This window comes from Neopsephotus bourkii, unplaced genomic scaffold, assembly GCF_033783945.1.
Source record: "Neopsephotus bourkii isolate Nb327-2 ecotype Australia unplaced genomic scaffold, CSIRO-AGI_Nbou_v1 NB_1139, whole genome shotgun sequence".
In the NCBI taxonomy this organism is placed as follows: domain Eukaryota; kingdom Metazoa; phylum Chordata; class Aves; order Psittaciformes; family Psittacidae; genus Neopsephotus; species Neopsephotus bourkii.
This window is the reverse complement of record NW_026901625.1, coordinates 1,973,416-1,990,929: the sequence shown is the minus strand read 5'-3', so window position 1 is coordinate 1,990,929 and position 17,514 is coordinate 1,973,416. Positions and strand designations below refer to the sequence as shown.

General features: G+C 48.3%; 1 protein-coding gene across 1 annotated transcript in view; it reads right to left on the bottom strand.

Annotated features, from left to right (window-relative positions):
• The window catches only part of RAP1A (RAP1A, member of RAS oncogene family), a 35,647-nt gene extending 24,352 nt beyond the window's left edge, over window positions 1-11,295 (bottom strand). The window contains exon 1 of the mRNA XM_061362914.1: window positions 11,161-11,295. The gene's annotated coding sequence lies outside the window, so the exon portion shown is untranslated. The remainder of the gene's footprint in view (window positions 1-11,160) is intronic.
• Between the last annotated feature and the right edge of the window lie 6,219 nt (window positions 11,296-17,514).

The window sequence follows — 17,514 nt, the reverse complement described above, 5'->3', positions numbered from 1 at the left end:
GCAAGGAACAAGTACTTTGGGCAGCCAAAGCTTGCCGTGCTGAAACGGCTAATTTCTTTCTTGTCCTATTGGTCTGCACTTGCAGAAAGTTGCTAGGGACATGTGCCAGGCTAAGGCAGGGGAAAGGAAGCCAGAAGCAAAACCCAAAGACCAACAAACACTGTGTCCCCAGACTAGAACAAACCACTGCATCACTCACCGTCATTGGCAGCAACTCCAACTGGACTGCAGCACTGTTGCAGATCTACTACTAATGCACACTGCTCTGCAAGCAGGAGGAAGGACACATCATAGAACTGCAAATGGTTTGGGTTGGAAGGGACCTTAAAGCTCCTCCAGCTCCAACTCCTGCCACAGGCAGGGACCCCTTCCACTGGAGCAGCTTGCTCCAAGCCCCTGTGTCCAACCTGGGCTTGAGCACTGCCAGGGATGGGGCAGCCACAGCTTCTCTGCTGTTGCCTCAGCACCCTCACAGGGAAGAGCTTCTGCCTTATATCCAACCTAAATCTCCGCTGCTTAAGTTTGAACCCTATGCTATAGTCCTTGATAGAGTCTCTCTTCAGCATCCTTTTAGGCCCCATTTAGATACTGGAAGGCTGACATCCACCCGAACTGGGTGGATCTAGAGGAAAATAGACTTTTCTCAGTTATATACATAAAACAGTTTAATGGGAAGTATTGTGCAGCCACATTATGGAAACAGACTATGAACCACACAGCCAACACCTGCATAGCAGAGAGCCAGCAGAACCAAGGTCCTCCCAAGCAATAGCATCCACTCAGCCATTTCTCCTCATCTAGAGCTCCTTGAGCAAAGCAAAGAGCCTTACACAGTTCAGAGTTCTCAACAGCTTTTTCTTAAGAGAATAAAAATACTTCCTTTCCCCCTTCCTCATTGGCAAAACATGTAAATGTTAAAGGGCATAAACATTAGACATAGAAGCTGTTCATGGGACTTCCCCCATCTGCTGTCCACCAAAGCCACAGCTCACCACTGATTTTGAAGACATACAGAGTGGTTTTACCCATTTTTTTTTCTGGAAAAAATGTTCTGACCTTTCTTAATATAGATTAAATACCAGACAGACTCTAGAAGGCTCAACCACAGCAAAACACCAACTACATTAGACTTAGTAAGAATAATTTGTTGTGCTGATAGTAGCTTGGCAACGTTCTTAACTGTGTTCTTCCTGGTTTATGTAATTACAGTAAATAAGTGACAGGAGGTAGCCAGATTGTCACTGCAACTGCAGCTTGCACTTTATTTCTGCAGTAATAGACACAATAGACACTGGTCCCAAAGCCCTGGGCACTGCTGGGGGCTGGAACCCAGTTTGTCCTTACTTGGCCTTCAGAATCTAATTTTTGATGGAGAGATCAATACAGCTTCCTCGTGATTAAGGTTAGAATCATAGAGTATTTTGAGTTGGAAGGGACCTGCAAAGGTCATTTAGTCTAACCCCCCTGCAGTAAGCAAGGGCATCTTCAACTAGATCTTCTTTGAAGCTTCTCAAAGTAGAAGACTGTAGAGGTTTAAACAGCTCTTCAAGTGTATTTCTACCCATCAATGATAAATTCTAAGCCTCTAAACACCACGCTGCCTGTTAGCATGGACCCCTGCCCGGCTTTTCAGGAGCTAACTTACAAGTGCCAGAAAATACTAAGATTCTTTAAGTCTTACAGGCAAAACTGCCACAAACAGTTTGTGTGTATACACTGCATTTGACCATGCAGACCCAGCTAAAGGTCAGGTTTGCATATGCAGTCTAATTTTCACTGCTTTAAAAACACTTTGCTGTTTCGTGTGTGTCAGCCACAAGCAACCAAAACACCTACTGTTCCCATGCAATGTGGCTAATTAAACGCCTGTTTTAACACTGAGTTTCTTGAATGAAAAGCCCTACTTACCATATGGCCACTTATTAATACTACATTGTTTATCAGTTTAAATAAACCCCCTCCAATAATGAGTATCCATGCAATGAGTACTTAAACGCAGCTCATGATGGATGTATTTAAGCACTGTAAAGTAAAAGTGTACCTTTTAAAATGTCTTCATTTTAAGGCTTAATAATAGTCTGAATAATAGGAAGTTAATGTACAGAATTAACTGTAAATAGAAGAAAAAGTAACGGTTTTATTAGTTTTCATAAGTAAATGAAGTTATTTAATGTGCTACTTAATCCATCAGTATTTAGCTCAGTCTCTTAATGCTGCTTCCTGGAATTTGGGGGCAAAGGGAAACTGAGCTGTCTTTTACAACAAAAATCAGATTTTCTTCCACATGAAGATTTAACTGGAGGAATATTTAGAACTGTTATTAACACTTCAGTGCTGAAGCCTGATGGGAATTTTCAGGCCAGGAAGTTTGGGGACCAAACTTGGCAGATCCAATGTCTGCGCTGGGGGTTCTCTGTAGTTCTCAAATCCTTCTGCACCTACCAGGCTTAAAAGAGGCCAAACTCCTTTGAGCATTTATCCTGGAATTTCCTTTGTGGAAAATAAAAAGGTATTTTTATTTTCTAACTAACCCCTAAAGGAAATAGCTCTGACATTTTAAATCAGTTTTCTATGAGCCAACTTCAGTATTTATAGGTCAAGCTTGATTACAACCAAAATAGATTATTCTACAGCTGTCTTTAAACACCAACAATAAAACAACCCCAGGGGCAGTTGGACTCCTGCTCCCAGGAGAGGAGACACTATGTTTAACACATGAGGAAGGGAGGACACAGCCTAACAAGATGAGCACCACTGACTTCTCCTCCACCTCACCAACAGTATTCAATCAGGAACAGAAATAAACTCCTCTTTTGTCTTGGAAATGATAAGATGTAAGGCAATAGTAAAAAAATAAAGTTTGAGTATGGAAATTTGTTTAACACATGGCCTGGAGACAGTCAGCTCTGCACTCTGAGCAAGACCTGAGAATGTACTACACTGAATTTGAATGTTAACTGCCACTATCCACCATTTCTGTGCTTGCTGTTTTGGTTAGGACACCTTCCCATCACAGTTAAAACTCCCATTCAGCTGTACTTTTCTACAGCTAACCTATAAATACACCATCAGCCATACAGACCCATGGGCACTACAGGCACCAGTTTGAAACTGTATTTAGGAGCTTTTTTAATCTTCTGCCCATACAGATGTAGTTAACATGAATTTGGCACGAAAAGGACAATAAAAGAAGTTTCAGTCTCTCAGCTTTATAGACATGACTTAGCTTTTCTGACAGCTGCTAATGGCAGGCTCAGCTACTCTACTGCCCCGCTCAAGTGTTGGTGCTCTCTGGACTTAGACTTGATACTGCATTTGTGATGAGGGCTTAGAGCAAACAGTTCATTCAACAGAGAAGCTACAAGTACTGAAATCAGAGAATAAAGGAAGACTCACTTTCTCAGAATCACACCATTGAGGAAAGTGTCCTGGAGCATTAAAACATCTCTCTGATCATTTCCAATGAGATTCCTAAAAAAGCTTTATTCTAAACCTGAGTGCATGCTAGTAGTGGTCAATGTGCCAATGCAGTGTATTAATGAAATAAGACGAAGCCGTCAGAATACCGTAATCCCTATGGCTTTCTTTTTCATCTCTCTGATGAGTTTAAAAGCCCTAAGTGCATAAATATTTCATGAGATAGGCTGCCTGGAACCATTTCAGTCTGTACCTTTAATCTTCACATTATTTTCAACTCCAGTTAGTGTCGTAATCCACAGCAGAAAGCAACAATTGGCTGAATTCATTTTCTCTTCAGCTGTACTTATTTCATAAATCCATCAAGATCTCTGTCCTCCAGGCCTGATACGCAGTGAGTTACCCAGCACAGTACCAACACATCAAACCTCAGGGTAAAGCAAGATGGGCTGGAATGAGAGTACTTACGCAAAAAGCAGAACTGCGCCAGAAATAACCTTCCCCAGTGAACTATGATTTACTTCAAGCCATCACGTGGTAGGTGGCATATAAAAAGATATTATTCTGCGTGTCAGCTGTCTGTAATGAAAGTTTCCCTCTTCTCAGCAGCCCCTCCCTACAACTTCCAAGTTTATTTGCATTAAAGACTATTACATAAAAAGCAACATAAAAGGCGCTGCAACCAATACATCCAGCCAAACTGCTCCTCCCACATACCCGGTGCTTTCCAGAGGAAGGGTCTATTTCCAATTAATGTGTTAAAAATGTGAGATGCCCAATTCCACACAGATTATTCACTGGGACAAAACAGCAGTCTTATAGAAGCTTGCAGCACCCATGAGTGAGTGCAAACTGCAGCCAGCTACAGCCAGAGATGCTCAGATCTTCTAAAGGGCAGACTTCACAGCTCTGGGTTCACACGCAATGCCCTAATTTAAATATGACAAAGTCACATTTTTGTCTGTATTAGAGCATGACAAAATACTTCAACAAATCCCCCCAGACGTTCCAGAATGTGCAGTTCTAGCTGCTTGCAAGTGAAACGCAACTGTGTTTTTCTGTAATGCTCCAGTAACCAGCAGTCACACAATGCAACCGATTGACAGCGAGCTACCAGTTGCAGTGCACTTCCAAAAAGCAGGTTTTTGCAGTTAACTTTCGACAGGGCAATAATTACCTATGACAGAAATGCTCATCCTACTCCTTACATGAGCGTGTGAAGCATCAAGGCAGCACATAGTCTTGACTGCCTCCTTCAAGCGATTAATGAAGATGTTTCAGCCATAACACAGCCGCTGCTGTGGACATCCCCAGACCTCTTGCTTCAGCTGGATTTAAATACTTTCCATCTTATCAATATTCAAAAGAAACAACAAACCCAAATGACTCAGGCCACCTGCACAACGGGGCTGCCATTGACTGAAAATATGGGGAGCCAGGAAACAAAGTGAGAAGAGTGAGAAAGCCAAGACAAGCACCTGTAAGGTGTGGGCTCTAAGCAGCCCTGGAGCTTCCTTTTTTGCTGTCTGTCCTATGTTACCTGCTCCTTCCCTGCTGTAAAAGCCCTGTAGAAGGTCAGACGATCCCCCCAGATAAAGGGTTTTCTTCATCAAAAGAAAACAGCAGTTTTCAAAACATACCAAGGTCTGTGTTTTCCAGCATCTGGATTTCTCAATCCCAAGAACTAAATACGTGCTTTCCCCTGGGTTCACATCAAGCCACTACAGCTGCACTGAGGAAGTGCCAGTTCAGGTATAGCAGGTATTTCCCAACAGCCAGCACCTAATACCTGCTGGACCACTCGCAGCACGGAGCAGTAACACACATCAAAACATCAGCAACACACACATCAAAACATCATCTTCATGTGGCCACATTCAGATTCCTGCAGAGTTACCCTACCTGCTTCAGCCAGCTGACGTGGGGAGAAAAGAGCCCTTTGTCATGCCCTGTGGACTTCTATCACAGGAGAAACAGAAACAACAGAGCTTTAATCTCACCTTTAACTGCATGCACTGGCTACTGTGGTGTTGTGAAATCAAGATGCAAATACAGACGTTATAAGCCCCAAAAGGATTGGTGATCAAAATTAGGGAAGGTTTCCAGTGTCCCACTTCTTCCCACACATACCTTAAAGGATCTTCCCACAGCAGATGAATGCAATTTGACTTTAAACACACCATTTCTGATTAGGAATGTAACACTCAGTGCCTCCTCCTTGAACACCGCCCATCTTCCCACAGCCTCTTCATGTTAATATCATTAAATGGACTGCTTTAGACAACCCTAATTATTGCAGTACCTGCAAGGGGAGAAGTGATCTCTCAGTAACTGCCTTCTGTCCCAGAGCTTTAGAGATCAAACTTTGTCTCATACCAAACCTGGAACTGAAATGGCATCAGTAGGCCTACCACCGGAACAGATTTTAGAGCATTTCAGTGTAAATACCAGGTACATGCTGTGCCTGACCAATGTGCTGATGTCACTAAGGTCTATGAGGCTTCCCCCTGCAACCCCTTCCTTCAGAAGAGAGCTCAGAGAGTAGGCATTAATAACATTATTACTATCACAGGAAAGAACAGGAAGATCCCAATAATGAGCCATGTAGCTCCAAATGGTTTCAGTTAGCCTGCAGATACCTAAAACCAACTCACAGTTGAGTGAACTTAACAGTCACCAACACCACAAGCAAAGCCAACTGAAAAACAAGCACAGAAGACCCTAAGTTTGTTGCAACAGCAAAGCAGAGTGATAAATGCAGGCTGCTCTTCACAAATAACCCGTTACCACTGAAGACAGCGAGCAAATATTCACCTACTTATCCACCACCCAGAAGAAGCCGCAGGTCATGTTCTGTCCAGATGCAGCAGGCAAAGCAGACGGCCACGTTACCTCTGCTACAGTCCAAGCACAAGACAGACATAAGGACACTGCCCTAAGTCAGATGTAGGAACTGCAGTTCCTTCTTCTCCCTGAGCTATCTCAACATCTGAGAGGGCAAGTATCAGCAAGGGAGACACTGGGGTGTGTGACTGTGCTTAATGACCATGAAACCACAGCCTGAAGCTCTGGCCACTCGCTGCATCTTGCCCACCCTACCACGTAACACAACCATGCCATGTAAACTCACTGAAACAGAGGGTCATTCAGGTTGCAATGTGTCCCCAAACGTCTCTGCTACAAACCCCAGCTCCTAACAGGGCTACCCTCAAAGTCAGATCAGGCCACTCAAGACCTTGCCCAGTCAAGTTCTGCATTTGTGCAATGGCAGAGATGCCAAAAGATCCTGGGCAGCCTGCTCCAGTGCTTAACCACTCCCACAGGAACCGCCTGTCCATGCTTTAGCTGGTATTTCCCTTGCTGCCACTTGTCACCATGGCCTCTCATCCTTCAGCATGCAGCACTGCCCTTCCCCTGCCATGGCAGGCTCGAAGAGGCAGGCAGGGTCAGTCACTTGGTGACATGCCTATGGATGTTGAGATATAACCAAACTCACACCATGAGGTTTCAGAACCTACCTTGCTCATCCAGCTTCTGTCAAGCATTCTCAATTCTGTTTGCTTCTAACACTACAAAGTAAACCAATCTTAACAGGCATGAAACATCCACTTTATACCAGCTATAGTCTGAAAAACCTTGGGTTTCTTTACACATGGAAGATACCCCTTACAGGGGCAGGTCCATGCTCTGGCAGTGGGGTCCTCCCTGAAAGCCCAGAGGCAGGGACACAAATACAAGCAGTAAAACAACAGAGTGGAGGATGCTATGGAGCAGAACCAGTCATGAAGCTAAGACTATGGCATGCCAACCTCATGCCAGGTCACTCAGAACACTTAGGCCTCTCTCAAATGCAAATCTCAACTACACTGGGTTTGGACTATCAAAGAATATTTAAATAAGATATCATTCCTACAGTAACTTTCCTAGGGGCTTTAGGACTTTTAGGGAAGAAAGCTAAAATCAACACTGAAATACAGAATTAATGTCATATGACATTAGATGCTATTTTATCAACATGCAATTTGCAAGTGCACATGCAGGCAATTCCAAGGTCATTTCTATTTCAACACATTCATATAGAAAGTGTACTCTCTGATACCTTACATTAGGTAACTTTTTTACATCTTTCTTATTGAGAAGCCAGTAATGAAAGTGTATCTTCTTCACACTTGTTTTAATCCTTTATCTTCTAGTGTATTATTTCAACAGTTCTTCATTTAACCAACACCTCTGTTTTCGTTCTAATATTGGTGCTGGAGACACTAAACTGGATCAGTTTGACTCCTACTTGGTTCTTGCTTCCAAGTATTCCTGAATGCTCAACAATGGGAATGCAAAGGAGTTCAAGAGCCCAAGAGCTCTAATGCAAGCACAGAGGATGAATAACCCACTACTATTTCTAAGTGCACTGCCTGAAAAAGAATATAAAGTTAACCATTCTGGGAAGTGTTTTACCCATAAATATCGTGCCTCTCTTAGACTGACCAATGCAACCTACTTGCAGATATACAATTGAAATAGATTCACCTTCAAACCTTTAGGCTTTATTTAAACATTTTCATTAACTGAACGATACTGAACTTGATTATATTTGCAACCCTCATAGCAGGAAGCATATTTTCAGTCTCCAGAACAGCAGCCATAAGCTAATACAGCTGTAGTCTCGTTCCAGCCTGGGCTTTATGTATTAAAACTAGGTTCTCCTTTATGATACTCCTGTCCTTATGATACTAGGATGTAATCCAAGGAGAAGCCTGTTTGAGAGGTGGACTTTTTAGGGCATTCATTTATACCCAGAGAGCAGCCTAAGAACCCGAATAATCTCAAATCCTGGCTGCTACCACACTGCAGCAAATAGAACACAAGTTCGACCATCTCAACGAGGCAGACTGGATGGAACGAGACAGCTCAGCAGGATGAACTTCTCTTTCAGACTTCCTAACACCCTTACTTATCTCTGCCATTAGGTGTCACGTTTCCAGCACCAGAAACTACTGCAAAGTGTGAGCACAAATGCCCAAGCGAAAATTTGACCCTGGATTTATGAGCACTCCTCCAAGAAGATGCTTTCATTAACATTCTTTTTCATTTCCTATTGCTCCTTAAATAAGAAAGAGTAAAAGCAAATCAATCACTAGCTCAGAGCTCAGCATAAAGTGAATTCAGGCTGTACTCCAACCACCATCCCCTCTTAAGAAAACCCAACAACCACCCACCTCAAATCAAGGCTGAAACCAAATTCAAACACACCAGAACGAGCTTTAAAAGTCAGTCTCTCTTCAGTCTGCTCTGCAGAGTTAAACACACAAAGCTATCAGAAGTGCTTGATGTTTAACATTAACCTGGCTCATCAGAAAGCGATAAAATAGGAAGTCTCCCATATTATCCTATAAATAGGTTTTGATGAGAATCCAGAGGCAGACCGAGCTGCCTGAACCCCGCAGAGCTCTGCTGAACTCACTTCTGCAGGGTTGAAAGTAACACCAAACCAAGGGGAATTCTCCACTTCAAACAGCTACAAGTAAAAACCAGTTCAAATATAAAGAGTTAAGACTCGAACTTTCTGTGTATGCAGAAGATTCACTTCCTTTTCTCTAGTATGAACAGGTAATACGTTCCTGTCCTCAGAACATCAGGATTCCTCTTTAAGATGACTTTGTATAAGTCTCTGTAAAGTTGCACAGAAGCAATGTGCTCTCTAAATACTAAGCACAAGTTCAAAGTGCCACCGAGGGCACTGTGCATCCACGTGGTAGAAGAAAAACCCGTGCAATATATAGTACAAACAACCATTTAGAGTTGTTTATGCCCAAGACTATGATTCAGTACACAATTAAGACTTCTAGGTCAGAGTATGTCCTCATGCTACGCTCCTGCTACCCAGTTCCATTTCAGTTTAAGAACAGCCCTCAGACTGGATGAACAGGCATGAAACACATCACAAACAGCCTGCATGTGCAGCTTCTGGCTTCAAATATAAACCGTTCTGATCAACCGTGTAAGCACCAGCCTGCAAAGAAAAGCATTACCGTGTCGCTGGAATGACACCACACTAGTCATTGAGTCCGTTTGGCACGGAGTCCTCTCAGAATCTGCAGCAAAGCTACTTACCCTAAAAACGGCCGCAGCAGAGCCAGGACACGTGATGACAGCCACCGCTCAGCTCCCTTCCACTCCTCAGTTACAGCCCTGCCAGCACCAGCTGGGCCTTCTAAATGTCATCAAGGTTTCCTTCCCACCACACGTGGTCCCTTCATCACCGACACCCTTCGGGACACACAACCCTACACCTACAAAGGCCATAGAAGTACCTGCTTTTAAGAAGTATAACTGAGTTTTCCATGGGTGATCTTAGCCTGACGCAAGCCAAGCTCTCCTCTCCTGGCGCATAGAGAACACTGTGCACAAAACCAGATTATTTTTAGAAGCCGTGTATGCGAGCACAGCACTTCCTGTCGACTCCACCTTGTACCACGTGCGTATTCGCATCCTCATTCCCAAAACTGGGATTTCACAACTTCTGCTGCCTGCCACAACAGAGAGAACGAAGGGACAACGTGCCGAGAACTACAACCTCCCACTGTCTAACTCAGCACTAAGAACTTCTCTTGGAGTTTGTTTGCCACCCTTCAGGCAATCGCATCAATAAATCAATGGTGTTTTTTGCTGCCATAATGACGAACAGAACATTAAATGTTTTTATTTATCACACTGGTCTTTTCCATAGCAACAGGATGTGAACATGGCATTCCCGGAGCAATGAAGTCACTATGGCAACATGATAATGATGTCAGTTTAATCGGCCAGCAGTTCATCCTTGGGACATGGTGAACTGCGCCGCCTCCATCAGTTATGAGAAGCCACAGACGGCACAGAGGCTCCCATCTAAAACTTCCCTTTAAGTCGCCTCATTTCAGATAACTTCTCATTAAAGGCACAGACCTTCCGCTGCTTTGTTCCTCCATCTGCCTCCAAGTCTCCCATATCCCCACGTTAAAACCCGTTCAGAACCCGAGGGACCTGTCGGCACCAGCAGGAGTCTGCAACCTCCCATAGCAGTCGGAATAAGGAAGGATCAAAACCACCACCACCACGGCAGACAGCTGCTCTCCACGCAACAGCCGGCTTCCTCCATTTAACTCTGCAGATAAGCTGTGTCTCCCTTTGCGTGGAGCACTACTACTACTCACAGAGGAGCACAAAGGCAACAGGAATCACAGAGTGCTGATCCAATACCCTGACGGCGGAGAGGCGTTTTCAAGTCAAGCAGCTATTTTAAGTGTATTATCTCCCTTGTTAAGCTACTGAAAGGAAAGAGAACAAAGTTTTCAAGGGTTGCCCTTCCTGTTTGCAGCCCTTTCCAAGCTGTGAGCACAGCAAAACTCAAGAGCCGATTCCAGCTGGGATTGACTCGGTTGAGTCCAACCCCCAACCACCGGAGCTCAAACATCGCAAGCAAAGCCACTAATTCACAAGTACCTAAACACAAAAGTTTCCCCTACACAGAGAACCGTTTGTCTCTTTAAAGGGACTGAAGGAAGATCCATGTCAGAGCTGAAGGGTTGGGAGACAACGGGTCCCTGGGCTCGGAGGCTGGGGACAGAGCAGCGCTGCTCGCATGGCTCATGAGGCTGCTCAGGACAGGCGCTGAACACCCAGCTGTGCCCTTGGCCTGGCTCATCCCTCCCACCCAAACCCCTGCCCTCTGCCCGCCCATAGCCCTCAGCCCCGCTCCCCGTTTACCTCCAAGCGGTCTTCGCGGACGACACGGCCGCCTCCCGCGCCCCGTTACATCCCGGGGGACGGCGCACACCTGCGATGCGAAACCCCGAAAGAATCCCGGTTATTTCCCGAGCCTCGCCGGCACCCTTCCCCCGAGGGCCTCCCCCCCCCGCCTCGCCTCGGGCCCTGGCCGCCCAAGATGGATGTCCAGCCTGCGCCCGCCGCCCGCAGGCACAGGACGGGATGGGACGGGACGGGACGGGCGGCCCGCAGCGGGGAGCCCCGCACCGCCCCGCCCAGGGCCCAGCGCCCGCCCCGCCGCGGCCAGGGCCGGGGACGAAGCCGCCTCCCGCTCGCTCCCGGCCGGGCTTCGCCGCGCCCCTGGGGACGGAGCGCTGGGCCCGGCCCCGCTGACACCGCCTCGCCCCGGACCCCCGCCGCCCTCCCCGGGCCGTCCCGCTCCCTCCCACCCCGGCCCCGCGGCCTCACCGCGGCCAGGCCCCAGCGGGAGCGCCCGGGCCCGGGCCGGCCCCGCCGCTGCCCCCCCGCGGGCCCCACCGCGTCCGTTCCCCGCACCCCCGCTCACCGCCGCCTTCCGGGCCGCCTCCCGCCGCCGCTCGGCTCCGGGCTCGGGGGCTCTGCGCGGCGGCGGCGCCGCGTCCGCTCCGCCCTCACCGGCCGCGGCCTGGGGAGGAGCCAGCGGGGCGGGCAGGGCCGGGCCGGGCGCGGGGCGGCCCGCGGGAAGTTGTGCGCGGCGGCGGCGGCGGGGCCGAGCAGGTGCCGGGGCCCAGGGTGAGGGGCACCCGGCTGGGCCTCGGCCTCTCCGGGGCGGCCGCCGGGCAGCGAGGCCGCGGAGGGGCGCACGGAAAGGGCCCAAGCGCTGGGTGACAGCAAAGGGAGCAGGGGCCGTGGAGAGAACGGGACCGAGAGCGGTTCCTTACCGAGGGGAGTGCAGGACGGGGGTGATGCTGCTCCGGTGCGTGGGGCGCAACGAGGCCACTGGGCACAGAGCGGGAGGAGTAAAGAGCTGTGAGAGCCGAGCGGGATGTGCCCGTGGTCAGTGAGAACCTGGAGGAACACAGAAACACCGCACACAGGTCCTGATGCTGGGTCTGTGTCCCTTTAGGGCTCACGTGTACCAGCAGCCATGCACGAAGGCTCAGGTCAGGAGTTCACCGCAGTCACTGCACAGGGTGTCCTGATCTGTTAGGTTGCTTCCTTAGCCCTAAGAAACTGTAACTAATAAAATACATCCTCAAGAAAAGCTAATGTCAACAGTTCATAGATTTCAGTGCCTTTCTTTTCTTCCCCCTGGTTAAAAACGCATAAGCACCCCATGAGGAGCTGTAATAGCTTCTATGATTTGAATGACTAACTCTCCATGAATGGCACTTAAAATGCAAAGGGACTGCTTGTATTTGCAAGCGCAGCATCACCTCTTTAAATAAGCAGTGACAGGGCGAGGACCACGGCCACCATCCCCAGGGATGCTAAATATTCCTCATCTGGCTTTAGAGAGGAGGAAACTAAGACAAAGGTTAAATGACTTATCCCAAACCAAGGGGCAGTGGCCAGAAGACACACACAGCTCAGAGTCCCTGATTGAGAGAAAACCCTGCTTTAGTTCTGCTCACAGCCTGTGCGTGCAGTACAAATCCACAGCACAGAGAATTCTGCTCCCACACACAGCTTGTGGCTGCTGATGCTCATCCATAAATCCCTGTTCTTTATGGCTCAAGAAGGCATCTCCTCCCCTGGGGACCACTGTGCTGGGAGCAGACGGGTGAATCACTGCTTCTCAGTTTGTATAGCTGGAGGCAGGTAAGCTCAGCAGAGGGATTTCCACCTTCTCTTTCTCTGCAGGGTTTCAGGCTTGCCAGCCCCAGCAGCGGAGCTCAGTCTCTCCTGCAGTGGGGCAAGATCGTCTGCCTTTAAGGATGCTTGACAGCAGCGGTTGAGTAGCTTGTTTCCTTTGAGTACAAGCATCATCGGTTTCCTTTGAGTACAAGCATCATCGTGACATCTGTGGCCCTAGGAAGCTCCTGGCTCTGTGTTAAGAACATGAGGCTGTATTTGGGAAACACACAGAGACAACAATCAGCTGTAACTTGTGATTTACAAGCTACAAAGTCACTAAAATGAATCTCATTCCTGTGAACCGAAGCAGCACAAAGAGACTTACATCCTTGAAGAGGCTCAGTATACATGGGAAGATATGAGTGCTCTGCAAGGCTTTACCCAAGGCTTGCTTTAAAATTAAAGGTTTTATAACCTTTGCCCCAGATATCAATGCATCTGCAGCTTTTCCCACCCAGCTACTGACTGGAGAATCTTATTGTGCCCAATGACTCAAACACTTACCTATTTCATGGCTTGTGGACCATCCAGGTTTAAAAACAATGAGGGTCCAGGCACACTCAGGGCCTGACTCAGCGAAACAAAGCACCTCTTTGATGTCAGTTCTGGGAAGATTGACTTTCCCCCTCCAGTTTTCTGCAGGTTTGGGTGGGAGCTGATAACTTCATTGCTGAGTCAGACTTCGCAAGTACATTAAATGAGATCTGGACGAATGTGAACCTAGTTGTGAAATGGGGAGGAGAAAGGGGTCCAAGTTCAGCTGTAACCAGAGGGACTTTTCTTACTGAATTTAATAGGGAAGAATCTGGATCTTCCTTTCTCCCAGCTCCTTCAGCAGGAGGGATGCAGCCCTGCAGACAGATGGACACTGCTGGAGCCCATGTCACTGCTGTGCTGCTGCACCTTATCTCTTGTGCCATGGGGGATTGCTCAGTCTGTCAATGGGACATTAAGTCCTCCATCCACACCTTGTCTCTCCCTGTGCTTTTCCCAGTTTCTATCAAATCCCATTATTCCAGGGACATCTACCCTGATGTCACCACAGAAACCTGTTTGAAGTGGGTAAAACCTGCTGTCATCCCCAAACCATGGATGACTGCTCCACACCATCCCAGCAACACAAGGTTATAAGGCAAAGAGAATGAAGTCTCTGCATCCTGCCACATACAGGACACAACCTGTACGTGCTGGACACAGCCCAAGGTATCCAGTGGCCCTTAGCATGGCAGGTTTATACAAAATACTGCCATTTATCACAACCCTTCACTTTGGATAAACCATAAGTTGCCACAGGAATGTCTCTTCTGAAGTCTCCAATCTAAATTCCATTGGTATTAAATTGTACCAGCATTCCAGCTTTTCCTGGTAATCGCAGCAGTGAAAACTGAAGGGAGGACGCTCATCCCCAACACCTGCAGTAGGACTGCAGTTCTCTGCCTGGTTTTGCAGCTGAGATGCAGAGGTTGCACTGAGACTTATGCAGGCAAATGGAAGTGAATCATAATCCCTCAGGACCTTTCTGGACTCCAAAATGAAACCTGCCCAATTGAATAAATTGTCACAAGTGCAGCTGATGTAAATATCCATCAAGTGCCTATTGCTGATCTGATGATATCCAGAAACAATTTGCATTCACATAATGAGCTTGGATTCCTGGCTGATAGAATCACAGGACTAGAGAGCAGAAGCCAGCTCAGTAACACATCAACAACACATTTATGTGGAAGTGTATTTGACACTGTACAGGCTAATACCACATTAGTATTGCTCGAGCTGTCAAAAGTAAAGGTGCTGACTGCATAATGACATGGTTTAGTGTGAGGTGTCCCTGCCCATGGCAGCGGGGGTGGAACTAGATGGTCTTAAGGTCCTTTCCAACCCTAACCATTCTATGGCCCTAGGATTGTGTCCTGGTTGACCTTAAACTGCACAAGAAAGGAGATGCTCCTCTCTAAATTTACAGCAGGTTTTTAAACTGTAGTTGTGGAAGAATCAGGGGGAAAAGCTCGTTTCAAAGAGCTCAATGTGAGCTTTTGAAGTGCCAACAACAACACTTCCCTTCGCAGATGAGATCGGAGGGTGTCATTAGGAATAATGAGTTAATTACGTTCAGAGTTCATACCCACATCACTGAGTCCCGCAGCCAGTAGCACAGATTCAGGGGTCACTGAGCAGGCGCCTCATCTCCCATCACCAGCCCTGCAGCTCCCTGGCACAGCGCTCCAGAGGGTGCCACGTCCTTGCCAGGGATCACTCAATGCACACCAGCATCTGACAAGCTCTGTGGAGGCAGGTGAGGCAAACAGTGCCTCAAGATTAGATGGCGTATGTACTGAAACAGAAAACATCTAATTCAGCAAGTTCACGGGGTTTAAACACCCGCTTTGTTTAAACGTGGTCACACACCGACTGTGTCACAGCCAGGGGTGATGTGTAACTAGTAGGTAAGAGGAGCAATCCAGCCACTTGTCTACAAGCTACTGGAAACCTCCAGGATCTATGAGATTTCTTCATTACCTGTTCCTGGTCTCTCCCTGGTCCCTTCCAGGGGCAGTCCTGGTAACCAGCAGCATCGCACATAGCAGGTACCACACCATGGCAGCCCTCCTTCCACCCTTGGCCAGCCCCACACCAGCAGCACTCCCAAGCAGCCAGGCAGGGCAGGCCTGGGGCTGCAGGACAGGGTTTATAAAGGCACCAGTGAGTTAACAGTGAGCTCACCTGTGCCTGGAGAAGAGCTGGGTGTTTCCAGTCAGTGCTGCTCTGCTCTCCAAAGCAGACTTACTCATCCCAAAGCTGCTCCAGCAGTCTCTGACTCCTGCTTTCAGGTGGCAGCGGGACCTTGTCTTGAAACAGCTGCTTCAGGTGAAGCTGTTTCTCAGCTCTTTATAGTAGCTGCTCCGCTGTAATTATGATTACAATAACACTTTGCCTTGTGATAGCATTCTTTGCTTTCTGATTGCTTCCTGAACACAAGCTAATAACGCTGGCTCTATGCTTCTGGCTCAGCAGAGTAGGTATTTTCCTACAGCAAGGCTGTTGCTTTATGTTAACAGTGAAGCAAGCACTGGATAAGAGGGACCACAAACGTGTCTGCTTGTAAAGAGAATGTTCCCCTCCCAAGTACAGCAGCCCTTGGTCCTTTTGGGCACATCCAACCATGAATCCACCTCTGAGATGAGCTGTTGCCTCCTCACCAGGTCGTGAGTCATTTCCACCCCACTTATGACTCAGATGATGGAAACTGTGCCTGAGGAAGGGCTGGAGGTCCTGTCCGTGTTCCTCCAACCCTCATGAGGTTTCCCCCCGTGGGATGATGGCAAACAGTGAACTCATCAAAAGGGGAGCCATCGTCGTGTCTGTCCCTAGTGAGCAGTGCGCCCGGCTGCATCGCCAGCAGAGAAGCAGCCCAGTTACATCCTAGAAGCATTTGGGGGTGCTTTGCTTTTCAACACTTCCCTCTGTTGCCCTTTGGAACGCGAGTGTTTGTATAAATAACAGCAGATGCGTTTGAAAATAGCTCATCCCCCAGCCAGTGTTGAGCCATAGAAATGAGCAAAGATAAAACAGTTGCATAGGATGTGAGAAACAGAGCAGATGGGCTGGCAGGCAGGAGCAGGCCAGCCTGTGCTGCCTGTGTCAGCCAGTGGACACTGTCGTGATCTGCCTGCACAGATTGCAGCACCCGGGGCTGCAGCAGCTCCCTCTTGGGACTCAGCACCACCAGAAGCAGGCTCTTAGTGCTGCACAATTGCTTGTTTCAGCACGGATGAGCGTGTCTGTGTGTGAGGTGCTGGCTCCATGCAGCGAGCTGGGGGGCAGACGGATGCAGAGCATCCATTCTCTGGGCACCCTGTGCCAGCACCTCAGCATCCTCAGAGTTCCTCAAGGAACAAGCACTGGTAATGAGGGTATTTATCAGCCAGGAGACCTCACACCAGCCGGGAGCTGCTGCCCCATTTCATACAGCAGAATGTGCACGGAGCTTGTGGGGTGACAGGAGCCAGTTCTTAGAGTTACCTTTGGAACAGAAACCCCCCCTCTTGTCTTCGCAGCGTTACAGAAACCGCAGCGCTATCAGCCCCTGGCATCTCTTGTCTTGCTGGGTGTTGTGGTCAGGTCCCACGTACCAGCCTGACAGGTTCTGGCTCATGGTTCCTGTCACCACCACGTGTTGCTGCCGGGGCACGTCCCCAGGGAGGAGCCAGGGCTCCCCATCCCCATCCCGCCAGCAGCTCCCGTGCTCTGCTCGGTGCCCTGCATCCCTCAGCAGTGAGTGAAGGGGCAGCTCAAAGCTCCAGCCCCTCCACACTGACCCTGCGCTTGGAGCCTTCCTGCTGGGATGGCCGGGAGCCATGGAGGTGCCTCTGTGGCTCCAACTGGGATCCTCCGGCCACGCTGCTGGTTCGACACCAGTGGGAAACCAGCAGCTCCTCAGTGCTGTCCCTGCTGGGGCTTGGTGGCTTCTGATGCTTCACCAGGAGTCTTCACCCTGCAGCCCACACGTGGGGTTTTCCC